The 11,984-nt window shown below is 46.5% G+C and overlaps 1 pseudogene across 1 annotated transcript; it reads left to right on the forward strand.

Annotated features, from left to right (window-relative positions):
- The first annotated feature begins 5,968 nt into the window (after positions 1-5,968).
- Positions 5,969-8,887, forward strand: LOC105818806 (annotated as a pseudogene). The gene has a single exon (XR_001137926.1). The product of XR_001137926.1 is annotated as a protocadherin-10 pseudogene (transcript).
- The last annotated feature ends 3,097 nt before the right edge of the window (positions 8,888-11,984 follow it).

Genomic DNA, 11,984 nt, shown 5'->3' on the forward strand with positions numbered 1-11,984 from the left:
AAGCTTCATTTTCTGCCTGTGGGCCACATCAGTAAAACCTACACATCTTCCTGTTAGCAAAGCAGCTGGCTTTTCAAATGTGATGGTTTGTAGTTCTTATTTACAATCCTAATCACATCATTGATTTCAGTAATCTTTCAGTAAAAGTGGTTATTAATGCTGTCAAAAGCAGAAACTGGGATTCAATGCTTTTTTTTTCTTTTTTTATAAACCTGGATAATTAAGATTAAGCCTAATAATATAACCCTAGAGGCCTCTGGGTGATTAGCAGTTTCCTGTGGTTGAGGACACAACACAGCAAAGATACTAACTCCGCTTAAAATTCTACACACCTTCCCCAAAATACCTACTTATACAAGCCACAAATGGTTAAATAAAAATGCTAGGATTAGTCACTCAGCATAATACAGAGGTAACTGGATTTTTGTATTTTTAAGACTCCAAATACTAGCATCACATAAAATTTTATTTGACTGATTTTCTGTAATTTAAGATAGCCCACAGGTTCTACTAAGGCCAAAAATACTAAAATACTAACCTATTTACTAATCTAGGTGTATCTCTAATACTCTAAAGATTAAAACAGTATTCTGAAAAAGATAGTTTAAAACAAATATGAACAGGTTGAGAGACACTTTGAAGAAATAAGATTTTTTCAATATCCAAAAGCAAGGGAAGGAAAGGTTAAGATGAGGTAATGCATTTTGACTTTCAGAAAAAGAGGTCATGAGGCAATAAAGATTGTCATCCTAAATAGGATCTATTTATTTACATGACAAAAGATGGTATGAAACAAACATAAGTTTGCAAGGGGCTATTTGCTACCAAAAGACACAGTATGAGAAGGATCTCACAAGAATGTATATTCAATGTTCATCATCAACTCACCTCCCTCAATACACAGAAAAAATATACACACACATATATATACTTGGAATCAGTATCAAAAACCAGTTCCTAATATAAAAATATTCCTGGACCTCTTATTGATCAATTTCTCTTACAGAAAGGAAGAGAGTATAGTATCTGAACTGAAACAGTATGATATTGTAGGCATTAGGATGTATAATTCATGTTGCTTCTTTCATTTGCTCAGGCCATTGTAAAAATCCATAAATCATTTTCTTGTTCATGTATTGCTTAAGTGCAACTTGTCATTTTGCATTAAAGGGCTGCTTCAGCTCATTCAGTGCTTTTAATTCACTGTTTAGAGTTTAACAAAATGCTGGCCCTGTTTGATAACTGAAAAGAAACTCAAATGTGAACCCATACCAATACTAGCTAGGTTGAACAAAATGGAAAAACATATTTCAACTTTGAATTTCAAGATAATGTTGCTTAATGGAATATCTAGTGTTCTCAGTACCAAGAACAAGGATGGGTTTGTTCTCTGTTGGGTTCAAAGCATTGGAATGCAGTAACTAAAAGTTACCTAAATACTTAAAATAGCATATGGTATAAATCTTTTCCAGAAATTCTAGTCAACATTCACTCTTTAGCACAGATAAACAAAAACTAACACAGTGTCTGGGGCATTGGTTTTAAAGCTTTGCCCTCCCACCTCTTAAGTTAGGTTACACTACCACAAATAAACCTATTTCATGGTTACCCATAAAAGATACAATGCACTCCGGGTCTTTTGCATTTGCTCTCTGTGCAGTGCTTGCTGGGAATGACAAGCGCCAGGGACCATCTAGCTGAACCCTGGTCGAACCTGGTGTTTTTTGAAGTACTTCTTATTGATAAATTAAATTTTTTTCTTCCAATTCTTGCAAAAAAAAAAAAAAAAACTTCTCTCAAAGCTCTGGGCACGCTGCAATAATAAGAGGATTTAGAAACAAATTGCTTTCGAGTCATGTTAAATCACTGCAAACACTCATTTATCCAAATGCTGGTTAACAAACGTTTCCCTCCCGCTCTTTCCGGCAAAAGGTAGGGAAGAAAGCAACTCCTTTACTTAGTTTCAAAGTTTGTAAAACACACTTGTGGGTTCCTTAGCGCCCTTCTTTTTGCTGCACTTAGAGCCCAATGAAATGAAAGACTATGCATTACCACTCTCATGTATAAACCAGGACTTTTGTGAAAATTGATTTTGATACCCTCACCAATGATTAAAAATTGTTTTATCCCCTCTTAGAGTGCAGTTTGTTTGGGCCCAGAGAGTTGGCCCTCCTGGGGGTGTAAGGGAGAGGGTGAAGAAGGAAGGGTTATGCATGCTAGATATCCTTCTCCCTTCCCACTCCAGTAACGGGAGGTCAAGTAACACACAACATGTATGATATTGCATGTTTCAAAGAGTTAGTCCATCTCACCACCGACCCTGTCGTATATGTAATCATGACCTTACTAAATTGTGGTGTGTACAAGAGGGAGAATGAAAAAGAAAAACCAAGGACAGGGGTCTGCTTGATTGCCACAGCAAGGGAGAAGGTACACCTGTTACATTTAAGATGCATTTTACAAGGCAAACTTAAAGTGCTGTTTTGTTGTGGGTGATGGGGTGGGGCTGTTTTAATGGCTTTAGGGTAAGGAGGCAGAGAAGGCTATTAATGCAATATCTGATCTTGGCTCCAAACAAAACGCTCTTGCAATTGTCCTTGGCTGGAGCTAGCCAGCAGGACCAGGCTAGGGTCTGTTCTGCCAGGAAGAAGACCCCATCCTCACCCTGCTAGTCCCAGGCCGGCGCCGCTGAGACTAGAAGTCGGAGAGAAGAGACTTAGAGGACCTGGGCCCGGCGTCGCTGGCGCGGACACAGCACAGCCCTTTGTGACCCAAGAAATCTCGTAGAGCCCCCAAAAGGCGAGGTCTGCTGAAGAAGGGCTCTAAAGGAAAATTCTCTGGCTTGCCCTATGCTGCTTTCGCCGCTAGGAGACGCCTGTGACACACATTTGCAGAGAGAGTTCCCATTCAAATACATCTGCTACAAAAAAAAAAAAAAAAAAAATGCAGCTCAAGTGTTACAGTGGATGTAGTGATTATTTACAGGCAAATCTGGCCATCTCTCCGCGTTCTCATCTCCACCTCTGGAAGCTCCCTGGCTTTCAACATACGCCCCAAGTCTGCTCAAACTTCATCTACATTTCGGGAACAGCGACCCTTTTCCCCAAACAATTTCTGGATCTGCATTGTCATTCAACCGCATGTCTCTCACACACAAACACGCGCGCGCACACACACACACACAAATGTTTCCATACGTACGAATGAACACATTAGAAAATTACCGTCATTTTTAAAAGGCTCCAGGATTCTGATGAGTCAGCTTGAAGAGCTCAAAACATTTCGTTTCAATTCTGCAGATCTGAAGAAAAAAGGGGGGAGGGGTGGGAAGTACATATGCAACACCGTATTAATATTCAGATACACTATACTCTTTTTCATTGATCCACAGGTCCTTTTATACACTGCCGCTCCATTCTCAGCCGCAGACGTGATACTAAAATCATTTCAACTGCAGCGGTTTTCGCTTGGCTTTGGACAGTCTTCAATTTACTGCAGCTGGAAAAGGATTAGCCATTTTTGTTGGTATCCTTTCCTTCTAAAGGCTCAAAGGCAGGACCTACCTCCGTGAAAGAGCCAAGTGCGGGAGCGGGGAGAGGTGCAGGTCAGCAGACACGCACTCACGGCACTCCCAGGGGTATGCCTCAGTCTACAAGCATGCCCTGGATACTCGCCCTCATTCATTTCCTACAGAAGGGAATGGCAACGTACCTCGGGATCGGGGAAACGACCCTCCTTTTCCAATAGGTTGTGGTGGTGATATTCTTGGGACATTCATTAACAGAAAGCAGCAAGGGACCTTTCTATTTTGTGGCATGAGGAGACTGAACAAGGGCTGCTTCAGTGAATAAACAACCTAGTCCTTGCTAACAGTCCATTAATTTATATATATATGAAATCTTTCTAATATACAAAAATAATCTTTCTTTGGAGAATTGCCATTCAAATCACTCTCCGGCATTAAAGAGTTCGCGCTGTATGGTAACTTCACAAGAACTGGATGTGTGGATGCGCCGCGTTGCCCCCGCGCCTCGGGAGTGGGCACTCACAGTCGATCAAGCGCGTCCTTCAAAACTCAGGGAGGCTCGCTGGGGCTTACCCAAGCTCAGCACCCGGACAGGGAGGATGCATGCGAGCACCGTGCATGTGCAAACGTGTTCACGGAAACCGCAGCGGCACACACTCGGGCCCCGCGTGTGCACGGCCCCTCACCACCACCCCGCCCGCGTTCGCATCCGCCCCGCCATCCTCATCGAGCGGGCTGACCCCAGGCTGGGCAGAAATCGATGCCCCAGTCTACTATGCGGGGGTGGGAGTGGGGAGTGTAGGTTTCCAGTTGTCAAAAAAAAAAAAAAAATCAGAAAATAGCCGGAGCTCCCAACTGCTGCGACGCACTCGGCCGCACGAGGCGCAGGGATATCAGAGGCGCTTTGCAGCGCCTGCTGGTGCTCAGCGCCGAGTGCCCGAGAGACGGCCGCTAGGATGGCGGGCTCCAAGGAAGCAGCTCCAATGAAACTCCTCATTGATCCGCGCAGTCACAGCTAAAAGCCAGGCCCCCAAGCGAGTTAATCTACTTGCTGAGAATTTTGTGGATAAATATTTAGGGAGGGAAGATGATCTGACGATCTAACGCTTCTCCACGTCTACAGAAGCTGTCGGTCCACATCGCTTAGCATGAATCCCTCCGCTTTTTAGGACCCACTTCCACCCCCCACTCCAGCTGCTCCGCTCCTTTCCACATTGCCCCTCCGGACCCTCACGTTTAGAGTGACACATGCCATATTATGTAGATTTCTTACATGTCCTACGGATCTCTGCTCGGGTCCTTTAATTAGATAACGTCTGCCAATTAGTGGCCCCTGTACAACTTTTTCCCCTTCTCCGTGCTTTATTTCCATGATCCGTAGCAGGGAAAATACCTTAAAGGAAAAAGAATGTTAGCATCACTGGAAACCCCGCTCCTAGGAGAGGATACCGCAGCTGTTGCTATTATGTTTTCGCATTTGCTGATGCAAACAGGGGAACCTCTCTATTCCCTGCTCATTACCTGCGGCTGGGGACTGGGAACTTTCCGCGGCAGAGTCCCCAGCCAGCGCCTCGGGACCTGCGGGGCTGTTCTCGCTCTCACACTCACACACATCCCAGCAACCCGGGCGAGGGTTCTGTTCCGCCTCGCCCGGCTGCCTCGTGACGTGTCTGTTTGACAGCCTGCTTGGCCAATCAGCGGCAGGTCGGTGGGTGGTGCTCCTGGGTGATTGGTTGGCAGAATGAGGGCGCTGCGCAAAAACAGAGAAGCCGAGCGCTCGGAGCTCAGAAACTGCCAGCCGAGATCACAGGCTCAGAGGCTGAAGCAGAAGGAAGGAAAGACTGGAAGGAAAAAAGACAGGTTAGAGGGAAAGAGGCTTGGGAAGGAAACAACAGAAAAGAAACTGCTCATTAAACTTACAGAGTGACAACTGACGGTGGAGATGAGGACAGAGGGAGACAAGACGGTGAAAGACAAAAAATACAAATAGAGAGAGGAAAAAAAATGTCAAGAAGAACATCCATCCGGAGAAATGAAGAGAATGAAAGTTTTATGCTGCAGAGCCGTTCTGTGCTTTTCCGGCACAAAATTCTCTCGCTGTTTTTAAGCCCTTTTGCATTTGCCAGCGGTTGATGTTAAGAGGCATGTTTAGCGGTGCCAGGAGCATCTCCTCTTCCTTCTCCTCTTCCTCTTCATCTTCCTCCTCCTCCTCCTCCTTTTCCTCCTCCTCATTCTCCTCCCATCAGCAAGAAGACAAACCGAGGACAGTCTTGAAATATCGAAATTTCCTCTTTGGGATTTGCCAGCGCCGCGTTGCGCCAAGACTGTCGGAATAAAGGACGCTGACTATTGTATTATCATTATTTTATTAATTGGTCAGTGGGCAGATTACAGATGAGGAAAGGGGACGCCTGTCACCCTTCCTGCGCTAAGATTAAAAAATGAGGCTGCATTGGGGGAAGCTCTAACATGAAGCAAAAGGAATAAGAATTTTAAAGACAAAAAGCCACAGGAGCCCCCCGCCCCACGTAGCGTACTTTTATTTGTATTTTTTGAGATTTTTTTTTTTCGTGGTGGTGGGGGAGGTGATTGGGTGGCTGACTGGCTGCGGGAAGCTACTTCCTTTCCTTTTGGAGATGATTGTGCTATTATTCTTTGCCTTGCTCTGGATGGTGGAAGGAGTCTTTTCCCAGCTTCACTACACGGTACAGGAGGAGCAGGAACATGGCACTTTCGTGGGGAATATCGCTGAAGATCTGGGCTTGGACATTACAAAACTTTCGGCTCGCAGATTCCAAACGGTGCCCAACTCAAGGACCCCTTACTTAGACCTCAACCTGGAGACCGGGGTGCTGTACGTGAACGAGAAGATCGACCGCGAGCAAATCTGCAAACAGAGCCCCTCCTGTGTCCTGCACCTGGAGGTCTTCCTGGAGAACCCCCTGGAGCTGTTCCGGGTGGAGATCGAGGTGCTGGACATTAATGACAACCCCCCCTCTTTCCCGGAGCCGGACCTGACCGTGGAAATCTCTGAGAGCGCCACGCCAGGCACCCGCTTCCCCTTGGAGAGCGCATTCGACCCAGACGTGGGCACCAACTCCTTGCGCGACTATGAGATCACCCCCAACAGCTACTTCTCCCTGGACGTGCAGACCCAGGGGGATGGCAACCGATTTGCCGAGCTGGTGCTGGAGAAACCACTGGACCGAGAGCAGCAAGCGGTGCACCGCTACGTGCTGACCGCGGTGGACGGGGGAGGAGGGGGAGGAGAAGGAGGGGGAGGTGGCGGGGGAGCGGGCCTGCCCCCCCAGCAGCAGCGCACCGGCACGGCTCTACTCACCATCCGAGTGCTGGACTCCAACGACAACGTGCCCGCTTTCGACCAACCCGTCTACACTGTGTCCCTACCAGAGAACTCGCCCCCAGGCACGCTCGTAATCCAGCTCAACGCTACCGACCCGGACGAGGGCCAGAACGGTGAGGTCGTATACTCCTTCAGCAGCCACATTTCGCCCCGGGCACGGGAGCTCTTCGGACTCTCACCGCGCACTGGCCGGCTGGAGGTGAGCGGCGAACTGGACTATGAAGAGAGCCCAGTGTACCAAGTGTATGTACAAGCCAAGGACCTGGGCCCCAACGCCGTGCCTGCGCACTGCAAGGTGCTGGTGCGAGTGCTGGATGCTAACGACAACGCGCCAGAAATCAGCTTCAGCACTGTGAAGGAGGCGGTGAGCGAGGGCGCGGCGCCCGGCACAGTGGTGGCCCTGTTCAGCGTGACCGATCGCGACTCGGAGGAGAATGGGCAGGTGCAGTGCGAGCTGCTGGGCGACGTGCCGTTCCGCCTCAAGTCTTCCTTTAAGAATTATTACACCATCGTGACCGAAGCCCCCCTGGACCGAGAGGCGGGGGACTCCTACACCCTGACTGTGGTGGCCCGGGACCGGGGCGAGCCGGCGCTCTCCACCAGTAAGTCGATCCAGGTACAGGTGTCAGATGTGAACGACAACGCGCCGCGCTTCAGCCAGCCGGTCTACGACGTGTATGTGACTGAAAACAACGTGCCGGGCGCCTACATCTACGCGGTGAGCGCCACCGACCGCGATGAGGGCGCCAACGCCCAGCTTGCCTACTCTATCCTCGAGTGCCAGATCCAGGGTATGAGCGTTTTCACCTACGTGTCCATCAACTCTGAGAACGGCTACTTGTACGCCCTGCGCTCCTTCGACTACGAGCAGCTTAAGGACTTCAGCTTTCAGGTGGAAGCCCGGGACGCCGGCAGCCCCCAGGCGCTGGCGGGCAACGCCACTGTCAACATCCTCATAGTGGATCAAAACGACAACGCCCCTGCCATCGTGGCGCCCCTGCCAGGGCGCAACGGGACTCCGGCGCGCGAGGTGCTGCCCCGCTCGGCAGAGCCGGGTTACTTGCTCACCCGTGTGGCCGCGGTGGACGCGGACGACGGCGAGAACGCCCGGCTCACCTATAGCATCGTGCGGGGCAACGAAATGAACCTCTTTCGCATGGACTGGCGCACCGGGGAGCTCCGCACAGCGCGCCGAGTTCCGGCCAAGCGCGACCCCCAGCGGCCTTATGAGCTGGTGATCGAGGTGCGCGACCATGGGCAGCCGCCCCTGTCCTCCACCGCCACCCTGGTCGTTCAGCTGGTGGATGGAGCAGTGGAGCCCCAGGGCGGGGGCGGGGGCGGAGGAGGAGGGTCAGGGGAGCATCAGCGACCCAGCCGCTCTGGCGGCGGGGAAACCTCGCTAGACCTCACCCTCATCCTTATCATTGCTCTGGGCTCAGTGTCCTTCATCTTCCTGCTGGCCATGATCGTGCTGGCCGTCCGCTGCCAAAAAGAGAAGAAGCTCAACATCTACACGTGTCTGGCCAGCGATTGCTGCCTCTGTTGCTGCTGCTGCGGCGGTGGAGGTTCGACCTGCTGTGGCCGCCAAGCCCGGGCGCGCAAGAAGAAACTCAGCAAGTCGGACATTATGCTGGTGCAGAGCTCCAACGTACCCAGTAACCCTGCCCAGGTGCCCGTGGAGGAGTCCGGGGGCTTTGGCTCCCACCACCACAACCAGAATTACTGCTACCAGGTCTGCCTGACCCCGGAGTCCGCCAAGACCGATCTGATGTTCCTTAAGCCCTGCAGCCCTTCCCGGAGTACGGACACTGAGCACAACCCCTGCGGGGCCATCGTCACCGGTTACACCGACCAGCAGCCCGACATCATCTCCAACGGAAGCATTTTGTCCAACGAGGTAAGGCTGAAGCGAAAGGACCACCATCTCTCATCTCCTCCATCAGAAAGCCTCCTCTAGCACGGCCCTTGTACCTCTGGTGCACTGTGTATTTATTTTTAGGATATTAGCTTATTTGTATCGTTGTGTGGGTGGGGATGGGGGGTCACCCTCTCCCACCTCTTCGTGTGTAACCTAACTTTCGCGTTGTTCCTAATTCTCTGCGTTCCACCCTTCTGCATTAATTTTCATTCCCTCCCCTTGGTACTTTGCCACCTTGGACCTCTCTCCTTCGCTCTCCCATCTTCCCTTTAAAATCTTAACCCGGGTCAGTCCTTTCCCTTCTCAGAAACCTGGGGGTAAAGAAAAAAGTGCGCGAAGGGAGAGGGAAATGTGTGTGTGTGTGTGGGGGGGATTTTCTAGCACTGGCAAAGGTCTTTCCCTCTTTGCGTCTGTCCCAGGCGTTAATAAAGTTGATTTTATTTTGTTTTGTTTATCGATGCTTTCAGTCGCGTGTACAAGTAAGCTATAGATTGTTTAACTTTACACAGCTGTCTAAACTCAAATGCATGTTTTAGTGAACAAGTTATCAGATCCTTGTCCTCTGAACTCGGGTTGCAAAAAAAGCGTTCAGTTCTGCTCTGGACAGCATTTACAGACGCTCTTGAAGCCAAGCGCCCACACAGTGTGAATTTGAATGAAGTTGCTTTGGCACAACCCCCCTGTAAGAGTAAACTAATGAAAGGCTTAAACAATTGTTGTCTTAAATATATCTTTTAGCTAATAATCACTTTCTTGCCACTGTTTTGGATAAATCACTGCTGTTGGCTTTCTTTCATAAAAGAATTTGGCTTGTCAATTCCGATTTCTTTTTACAAGATGGAGAAGTGGCAAAGTTGGAGGGTGGGGGTGGGGGCGAGAACAGAGTTGGTTTCTGTGAAAGTTTGGACCGGAAAAGGTGTGGGTGGCGGAGGTGGGGAGGAGAATGCAGAGGGCCTTGGAAAGGGAAAAAATTGGGGGGGAGGGGGCAGAATTATGAACTCCTTTCTTGGCAGGTTATTTTATTTGAGTCTTAGATATTATTTGACTTTCATGAATATTTGTACAGTTCATTTGTATCTTAAGCACATTTTGAAAATAAACGACAACATAATTCCATAAAATATCCAAACTTTTTGCTTATTGAGCGTGCTGTTTTTCTTGTGTCAACCAGTATGCACCTAAACACTTTTTTAGGCAACTGAAAGATTGCAGAGTATAACTAGGTTGACTCTGTTGGAGACAATAGTTTATTAGCCCTTACTATGAGGTCATTTGCATTCTCTCCTTAAAAAAAAAAAACATTTAAAGTTGGCCTTTTTTTGTTGTTTTTTTTTTTTTTAACCTTTACAAGTGACTGAGATATGGATTCAAGTGTCTCTGCATATCTACCCCACCCTTACCCAGCAATCACGACAAGGAAGTCTTAGGAAAGCTTGGAAATTCATAAAAGTGTATACAATTACTTAAGCTAAATATAGTCTCAAACCTCAAAAGCAGACTAGGAAGCCCTTAGCATTCAAATGCTCTTGATTTATTTATTTTTTTTTCCTAGACTAAACACCAGCGAGCAGAGCTCAGCTATCTAGTTGACAGACCTCGCCGAGTTAACAGGTATGGACTCTTGTTCCCTAGCTTAGTGTATGGCCAATTCACAACCTAGTAAAAATAGGAAGTAGGTATATTATCCAATATTAAAATATAAAATATATAAAGTATTTTCAATTAGGGCAGGACATAAATACTGACTATAATTGCGTTTCCTAGACAATACATTAAAGAGGGTTATTTCACTTATATGCAACTTACAAAATATATTTGAATATTTTGTCAGTTTATACTCCTACATGGCTTCTAATAGTCTTCCTAAATGTTGCAGGTGTATATTTATATCTCCTTTATGAAACTGATGTGCATATATACTTAGCTCCAATCATAGAATAATGCCTAAACTTTACATGACTTAAGTACTCAAATTGACTGCTAATTCTCCATTTTAAAGAGTTAGATAGGCTTAGGTTATAAAATTTAGCTTGATGCAGAAATAAAGCCAACCAACAGGTCTATGAGTCTGCAGCACCATCTGTGACCATGTGGTGGCAGAAGAATATTTTCTGTGTTTCTTCACCTTTTTTATATTCTAATAATCTCATTTTTGCACTTCTAGTTCTGCGTTCCAGGAAGCTGACATAGTAAGCTCTAAGGACAGTGGTCATGGAGACAGTGAACAGGGAGACAGTGATCATGACGCTACTAACCGTGCCCAGTCAGCTGGTAAGTGTGATTTAAATGCTGACTTTTATAGTTTTATTTTTCTTTAAATAAATCTAGGAAGGGTGATGTGCTAGGTAATTTTCTGTAAGTTTAATTGTAGTGTCATCCTATTTTGAAAATTTTATCAAAGAGAATTGTAAAAATGTAATGTTCCTTTGGAGAGTTAAAGTTAGAAACTCACTAAGGAGTATGTTAGAATACGAAATACATCTTTCTTATATAATGTTCTTTAATGTAATTACATTGCATACAAAAAAGCCATAGATCTCTCATTTGATCCAATCCCCAGTCTTCAGCCAATTAAGGTATGATTAGGCTTGTTTATGGATAAAGTGGCAAAAAATGAATGAAATTCATTGACCTGCATAAGGTCATAAGAGGATAAATTAATTACTGGGGAGTAGAATCCAAATCTCTTGCCTTCCAGAGCAATGCATTTTGCATACCACCAAGTATTGAAAGAGAGAAGAAACAGTGATTAATAGCCATTGATAAGTTGAAAGCAGGGTTTCCAATCTTGGGTCCTTGGGCTTCAGGACATTGGGAAACGTGATAAGGTGTATTTTCTGAAGTGTCTTAGGTATCCTCATATTTTCAAAAGTCTATGAACCTATCAAAGTTGAAATCTGAGCTTCAGTGAACTTAATTGTAGTCAATGATGGGGGTTGTAATGTGATTTATATTTTTTACTTTATTTTACTTCATCTTTTCTATATAAATTTAACCTTTACGTTTCATAAGATCCTGATAACTTGTAACTAATACTAAAAGAAAACCCTTACCTGATATAAAATCTGTATGTTAAAATGCAAATGATTTCATAAACTTCTAGTTTTCTTTTCACTTCATTTGGATTTTGTGTATGAAGGGTATTTGTTGATTTTTTTACTCTTTCTATCTAGTCT

The sequence above is a fragment of the Propithecus coquereli genome, unplaced genomic scaffold (genome assembly GCF_000956105.1).
Source record: "Propithecus coquereli isolate 6110/MARCELLA unplaced genomic scaffold, Pcoq_1.0 Scaffold450, whole genome shotgun sequence".
Classification (NCBI taxonomy): Eukaryota; Metazoa; Chordata; class Mammalia; order Primates; family Indriidae; genus Propithecus; species Propithecus coquereli.